The 8,584-nt window shown below is 41.1% G+C and overlaps 1 long non-coding RNA gene across 1 annotated transcript; it reads left to right on the plus strand.

Moving 5' to 3' along the window:
* Nucleotides 1–2,394: 2,394 nt before the first annotated feature.
* Nucleotides 2,395–5,581, plus strand: LOC137561612 (uncharacterized). The gene is made up of 3 exons (XR_011030069.1): nt 2,395–2,503; nt 3,130–3,231; nt 5,371–5,581. It is a non-coding gene; the product is annotated as an uncharacterized lncRNA (long non-coding RNA).
* The last annotated feature ends 3,003 nt before the right edge of the window (nt 5,582–8,584 follow it).

Below are 8,584 nucleotides of genomic sequence, written 5' to 3' on the forward strand. Positions count from 1 at the left end.
TGAATCATCTTGTAAGAGAACACAGGCAGTGCCAGGGTTAACTAATTTTGCTAGCTGCACTATAATTTTTTAGAAAAGGCTCCTATCAAATTGTGGGATTGTCCCAACCACTTCCAGAATCCTGGTCCAGGTGTTAAGCCCTATTCAGAATGTTGCTACGTAGTGCTCAAAGGACTGCCTTTTACCCACAATTCCATGGGAATCTTATGGCCTTGTGTTAAATTACAGCTGTAAAATGGAAATATCGACACGTTACCGAATGTTTACCGAATTGTTATCGAATTTACACCGAATGCCGAAAAACCTTGATGAATACAACTAGAAATCGCTAAACTTCGAATTCGGTAATTTAACAAACTGGAAAAAGTTATCTCAAAGACAATGATGAATCGAGGCCAATGCTCCTTCCTAAAAATGTTGATGGAACAGGTCAGACAAATAAAAAAAGGAGCACTAATAATGGGTGATTTAAACGCCTGCAACAATCCCAAATTGGACACCTCTCATAATGGTTCCAAAAAATTAATCTCCTTATACAAATCAATGATTGCAGAAGACTTGTTTGACCCATGGAGGTCCATAAACGCATCCCAAAGGGATTACACATTTTTTTCCAGAGTCCACAAGATGTATTCCAGAATAGACATGTTCTTAACGGATAGATTAACATTACAAACAGTCCTGGATGCCAAAATTAATACAATACCTTGGTCAGACCACGCATCCATCTCTTTTACCATTTCAAACCCTAAGTTCCTAATAGATAGACCTCCATAGAGACTCAACTCTTCTCTTTTAACAACTAAGGGAAACGTTACATATATCCATAAAGATATCACAGAATATTTTGATTTGAATAAAGGGGACAAAGTTGGTGAGATTATCAGATGGAGAGCACACAAAGCAGTGATTAGGGGCCACCTTATTAAAATTTCAGCAACTGAAAAAAAAACAGAAATCTGCCAAGATAGACTCGCTCCATAATAAAATTAGAAATATAGAATCTATAAACAAACAACAATTTTCACCCACTTCAGATAAAGAACTATTCATATTGAGACAGGAACTGATAAATGAACTCACTCTCGACTATGATAAATATATCAAAAGCTAAATCACTATTCACAATCCAACAAAGCAGGAGCATTTCTAGCTAGATTATATAGACAGAAACAAGCAAGATCCAAAATCGAGAAACGAATATACCCTTTCGCTAAAAAAATAATTTACCACCCTAAAAAAATTGCCAAATGCATTCAAAGATTACTACAACTCCCTATACAATCTGAAAGTAGACACCACAATTCCACAACCCAATGAAGAAAATATGAAGGCCTTCCTTGGAAAATTATCTCTTCCCAATATCACCCCACAGCAGAGAATAGACTTAGATGCAAAAATCAGTCCTCTAGAAGTAATAAAAGTAATTAAATCACTTAGGGCCCTTTTCCACTAGCAATCGCAATGTAAAATCGCAAGCGCTAGCGTTTACGATTGCGATTTTACCCTGCGATTTTACAAGCGATTGCGATTTGCGATTGAGTGATTTAGGGCTTGTTTCCACTGTTGCGACGCGATTTCGGCCGCATTCCGACGCTTGTAAAAACGCATGCGGATGCGTTTCCACATGCGTTTTTACCCGCGATTTCGCCTGCGATTTCGCATGGCAGGGTGCCATGCGAAATTAACCATGACACTGCCAGGGCTAAATAAAATTGAAAAAGGTGCGAAATCGCACGCGAAATCGCGGGTAAAAACGCATGTAACAAACGCATGCGTTTTTACTATTAAATACATTAGCGGCGATTCGCACGGATTCCCGACGCAGGCGAAATCGTTGGCTCTTTTGTGCGTTTTTTTCACGCTGAAAAAAACGCACCTTGACACGCTACAGTGGAAACAGGCCCATCCACTTGTATTACATGTGCGGATCTGCATGCGTTGGACGCATGCAGATTCGCGATAGTGGAAACGAGCCCTCACCCATTTTTGCTGCGATTGCGATTTGCGATTTTAACTTTGTGCAGCGTTTTGTGATTAGTGATTTTTAGGACTGACGTGATTGGTGGAACTATTGTGTGTTCTTTTGAAAAAGTAACTTGATATTTGAAATTAATCCTTGTCATTGGTTAGAAAAGTGTACATGTTCTAATTGCATCAACAAATCTGTTGTGCTGTCAAACCATTGGTTGAGGCACATTTTAAGCCCTCCCTTTTTCACTATAAAAAGATATAGCACATAGAAAGTCTTGTGGGTTTTTTGAGAGGAGTTGGATAGAGAGCTTGGATATTGCTGTTTGGTGTTGTATTTAAAAATGATTGAAGAATTGATCTTTATGATCCTCATGTCTCTGGTGCTGAGAAGAAGAGGACAGCAAAGGAGGTTTTGGGTTCATCCTCTCCTGAAAGACAGGCCGAAAAAAGGACAATTCTGGATGCTGTACAGGGATCTGCGGCAGCATCCAGATAAATTCTTTGGATATGCCAGAATGTCTATTGGAAGGTAAGATAATCTCTTCATCTCTTCATACAGTGTATTTGAGACCTCTTAGGTTATTGTGATTTGTAATGTTAATGGTTAACAAGGTTATACTTGATTTACATTCTTTCCAAAAGTGACATCACTGTGTATTGTGATATTTATATAGATTACTATCCCCCCAACTGTCATTTCTGTGTGATATTTGTGACATATTACATTTTACTTATAGAAATATTGTAATCTACATATAATAATTTCACAAAGTCAAATTTTGAACGATTTTTTTATTGTAACTTATTCCAGCAAGGACATTTTTTTTTATTTAAAACTTGTAACAGTAGTAATAGAAAACCACCATATTTAAACAGAACACAGTGCAAGGTACATCACAGATGTATTGATAGAAACACATTTGTGAAAAAATAAAGTGCCAACAACTCAGTAGTAAACATTACTAACGTTGCTAATTTTTTAATAAAATATAATTTTTATACTTTACATTTTTTTTTTATTACATTGAAGTATTGTAATATAAGTGCTAATTTTCTATAGACAAGAAAGTGCAAATAATTAAAGTGTAAAAACATTTAAATAAAAAAAAAAATCCTATATTTTTTTTATTTACTACAATAACTTTTTTATTACAGCTTTGATCGCCTACTTTCTTTATTGGAGGCGGATTTAAAGAAAAAAGACACCAAATTTCGTAAGAGTGTGACTCCAACAGAACGCCTACTTATCACGTTGCGGTATGTATAAATAACTTCTGCAAAACTTTTTTTATAAAGGGACTTTAAACTCAAAAAAATAATTGCAATTGGTACTCATCTTGGACTTTCTGCAGCCCACTGTAAGTAGGGAGGTCCCACGATCTACGTCATGGCTTTTCTCCTTGGCCTTCCTTCATAAATGGCTGCCCGGTGGCTCCTGACGTCTCCCTGCGACACTGGTCCCAAGAGTAGGGCTCCTGCTTCCTCATCCGTCACTGCTGTTGTCACTTGCCGGTCGCATCAGGTCATCGCTGCTGCTAGGGTCATAGTATGGCGCATGCGTGCTTTAATCATGCATGTGCCATACTGTCACGTCAGCCGCACTAATGATGCGAGGCCTAGGAGAAGAACCAGTACGCTGTCGTGGGACCTCCCGACCTATGGTGGGCTGTAGAAAGTCCAAGGTGAGAAACAATTTCATTTTTATTTTGTGCTTCTAGTCCCTTTACAATTTTGAATGTGTATTGGCAACATGTCTGTTGCAGTTGGTTGCCATGGTGAAGTGGAGCAGTATCCCAGTGCCATCATGGAAAACTGCAGTGTACTGCATGGGGAAACAGTGTGCTGGAACAGCATAAACATGCTCTATTCCTCACTGTTTCCACATGCAGTACAGTACAGTTCACAACATGCTGACACCTGGATACCGGTCCTCTTCACCATGGCAACTACAAATACAACCAAACAGCCAGGGTCAGTACGAATTTTGAATACAACAAATAAGGTTTACTCTAAAAAGTTGCAATGTTTAAAACTACATTGCTATAATAAATTTGAAAACTAACTGGTCATGAGCAATTTGTAGGTAACATTTAAATTTGCTCAGTACGATATCAGTGCAGAAATGGGGTTGTATGCTTGTATGCTGTATTAAATTATTCTGTGGTTTCAGACAACATGGTAACATAACTTCGGTTTCCAGCTTCTTGTTGTTGTTCAGTTACATTTGTACTCCTGACAATTGGTTGTAGTATGTTATAAGAAGTTAGATTGGGACTTTCAGAATTGGATCGGCTTGGTGTGGGTTGAGTACTTGTTGCAAGTGTTGGAGTACTGACCATGGATCTTGAAGGCATACAATTATATCTTCCTTGACCTATGTTTGGGTCAAATGAGGAATGGTAGGGAACATGACTGTCATGTACTGGTGGTATGGTAGGTAGAAAGTAGGGATTGTACAATTGTTGTTGTGGTGTTTGCATTTGGGTTTGTGACTGATGCATGACAGGTTGCGAGTACGCACCAAATCTGTCACTTGAACTCTCATTAGGTATGAATTTCTCTATGGCCTCAAGAATAGATTTTCTGCAAGCTAAGTTTAGGTGTGACGGTACCTTTTTCAAATGTGGTTCTAAACTAATTAAGAATTGCAAATTGGCACTTTGTTTACCTCTTTCCGCCATCATCTCCTGTTCTCTCTTTTTTCTTCCCTCAGTTTTCTCTTTGTAGGTCTCTACAAAATTTTGAACAGAACTAAGCATTAGCTTCTCATAATCTTGTTTTGGCATTTTCCCTTTTTTTTTTTTGGATGAAATGTTGGAAGTTGTTGCAGCAGGCGTTGATCTTACAGTTTCTGCTGCAGTACTTGCAGTACTTGTTTCCATGGTAACAGACGATTCTGAAGAATGTATGTCTATAATATCGGCACTGTCTGTTTCAATATCTTCCAACTGTGTATCTCCAGCAAAAGAACTGCGTGAATTATCATCCTCGTCTAATAAACTATCTTCTGTGCTGTAGAAAGAAAAAAAAAATTGAAACACCTTGTTGTGACGAGTACAACCTATGAGATTTGCCGGTCAATTTATTATCAAATTGTTTATAACTTTGATTTTGTTATAGAATGAATCCCAAAACATATTCTCATTATAAAGGAAACTTACGGTCCAGTTTCTCCGACTGATTTGAGGAATGCCATCTGTGCAGCATACTTGTACTTAGTTCTTTTGGAAGATCCAGAACCACTTCTGGATTCGGTTTTCTGTTTTTCTAATTCTCGTTTATAGTTGTCCCTGGCAGACTTCCATCTTCTCCTCAGATCTGCGACTGAAAAAAATAACATGTGATTAATATACGTAATGATAATATTTACATATATATATTTCTTTACATTTCTAGATTCCTGGCTACTGGGCAAAGCTTCTCAGCGATGCATTATGAATTTCGCATGGGGGTGACCACTATCCACCGGATTGTACGTACCACATGCGTGGTAATATGGAATAAACTGGCAAACCTCTACATGCAGTTTCCAGACAAGAGAAAATGGGAGGAAGTCTCTGCAAAGTTCTATGAGCAACATCAATTCCCAAATTGCCTTGGCGCAATAGATGGCAAACGCGTGCGCGTGGTGATGCCACCTCACAGTGGAAGCCATTACTTCAATTATAAAAAATATTTTTCCATCGTCCTGATGGCTGTTGCTGACGCTGACAGCAAATTTTTATACATTGATGTGGAAGCATACGGAGGAAATAGTGACTCGCGTATATTCCGCAACAGCCGGTTTGGACAAAAACGAATTAGCGGAAACCTTGACCTCCCTGACGACAAACCTTGGCCTGACACTACTGGACCTGCTTACCCCCACACATTCGTAGCCGATGAGGCGTTTGGACTGAGCACAAATTTAATGAGGCCATATGCACAGCAGTCATTAAACTATGACAGAAGAATTTTCAACTACAGAAAAAGTCGGGCCAGAAAAGTGGTCGAATGTGCATTTGGCATTATGACAAACAAATGGAGGGTATTCCACACTGCAATGCACCTGAAGCCGGCTAATGCTGTAGCAGTAATTAAAGCTGCATGCATTTTACATAATTATGTGATTACATTGGAGGGAACCCCAGCGGAAGAGGCTGCATTTCTACCATTACCACAAATTACAAGAACAACTACTGGTAGAGGCACAAGTAATGCGTTGACACAAAGAGACAGACTGGCAGCATATTTTGTCTCTGGACCAGGTGCTGTTCCATGGCAGGATGACCATATTTGAATATTTTTAATATTAAAAAAAAATGCAAACATTTTTTTGTGTTCCTTCTACAATGTTTTATTAAAAGAACTTCTCTTTCACTTTTATATATATCTTTGTTTCATTATTTACATTACAATTGCATTACAATGTGGCATCATGGGGGCAGGGCAGGTGGCTGCTGGCAGGGCAGATGGTATCACTGGGGCAGGTGGCTGCTGGCAGGGCAGGTGGCATCACTATGGCAGGTGGCTGCTGGCAGGGCATGTGGCTGGTAGCAGGCCATGTGGCATCACAGGGGCAGGGCAGGTGGCTGCTGGCAGGGCAGGTGGCATCACTGGGGCAGGTGGCTGCTTGCAGGGCAGGTGGCTGCTGGCAGGGCAGGTGGCATCACTGGGGCAGGTGGCTGCTGGCAGGGCAGGTGGTATCACTGGGGCAGGTGGCTGCTGGCAGGGCAGGTGGCATCACTGGTGTAGGTGGCTGCTGGCAGGGCATGTGGCTGGTAGCAGGCCATGTGGCATCACGGGCAGGGCAGGTAGCTGCTGGCAGGCCATGTGGCATCACGGGGCAGGGCAGGTAGCTGCTGGCAGGCCATGTGGCATCACGGGGGCAGGGCAGGTGGTATCACTTGTGCAGGATAATCAAATGTGCCAACTTACTTTTTGAGGCCTTGCTTCTATTTGTGAGATCGTCCCAGGATCCATCGAACAAATCACTTGCTATGTCAGTCCAGGCTTTGTGCTGCAGTTGGTTGTCCTTGTATTCCTCACTCCCCTTCTCCCACAAGCATGGATGCTGCTGGATTTTACTCAGCAGCCCCTCTGTGGTAAACCACGCCATGCTGTGCTTTCTAGGTCGAAAACAGGAAGAGGAAGAGACAGGAAGAAGAATTCTGGGATAAAAGAAATTGTTTCTGGGTAAAAAACGCATGAAAATCGCATTATATAGCGATTTACATTGCGATTTTCATGCGCTCCTATCTTTTTCATTGAATCGCGATCGCGGCAATAATCAATTCGAGCTGCGATTGCGCTTTGGACAAAATCGCATCGCGCTAGTGGAAATTACCTATCGCGATTCCCATGTTGTTTAGCAAACGCTAGCGATTTTAAAATCGCTAGCGGTTTGCGATTTTGCGATTCCGCATCGCAAGCGCTCCAAGTGGAAAAGGGGCCTTAAACCCAATAAATCACCAGGCATTGATAGATTCCCAAATGAATATTATAAGACATTCCAAACGACCCTAGCCCCACATTTATCAAATCTGTTTAACGACTTTATACAAACAGAATAAATCCCTGAAGAATTTTCACAAGCAGTGATTACAGTTCTCCCTAAAACAGGCAAACCTACAGATTGTCCCACCAACTTCCGACCCATCTCTTTGCTCAATACTGATACGAAAATGTATGCAAAATTACTTGCAAACCGTTTAATTAATATCCTTCCTTCTGTGATATCCTCCGAACAAGTCAGTTTCACAAAGGGCAGACAAGCCCCTGATGGCACTCATAGGGCGATCAATGTCCTTAGGGCGGCTGAGCTCTGTCAAGGGCCTTCTGTGCTCCTCGCTAGTGATGTCGTGAACCTCCGATTTTTGGTTCGTGAACCCTGTTTGCGAACCTCCGCGGAAAGTTCGGTTCGCGAAAAGCAATAGACTTCAATGGGGATGCGAACTTCAAAATTTACAAAAATTTCTACTGGCTAGAAAAATTATAGAAAACCTGTTTCAAGGGTTCTAATACCTGGAGCACCCTCCACCCTTCTACCCTTCTACCGGAGGGAGGAGGGTCTCATCTGCCAGGGAATTCCAGTATTTCAAAAGCCAGCTTACATACCATGGCTGGGGATTGAAACCAGGTCTCAGTGTATGGTAGGTAACTAACATATCCATTATACCACCAACACTTCTAGCTGAAGCTAGCCTAGCATGTACAATTTATGCTCAATCCAAAAGAAAAATTAGGCAAGTCTTCCCAACACTGCTACTGCCTATAGAGCGTGCCCTAGTGGCTGCAGCTCTGGCGCTTTGAGTCTGCTAGGAGAAAAGTGTGATATAAATGTTATTTGTCTTGTCTAATTTTTTTTTTTTTTTGGATTAAGCATAAATTGTACATGCTAGGCTAGCATCAGCTAGAAGTGTTTGTGGTATAATGGATATGTTAGTTACCTACCATACACTGAGACCTGGGTTCAATCCCCAGCCATGGTATGTAAGCTGGCCTTTGAAATACTGGCATTCCCTGGCAGATGAGACCCTCCTCCCTCCTCCCTCCGGTAGGAGGGAGGAGGGAATAGGTAGAAAGGTAGAAAGGTAGGAGGGTGGAGGGTGCTGTCCCTTAACTAATTAGT

Source organism: Hyperolius riggenbachi, chromosome 3 (assembly GCF_040937935.1).
Source record: "Hyperolius riggenbachi isolate aHypRig1 chromosome 3, aHypRig1.pri, whole genome shotgun sequence".
Classification (NCBI taxonomy): Eukaryota; Metazoa; Chordata; class Amphibia; order Anura; family Hyperoliidae; genus Hyperolius; species Hyperolius riggenbachi.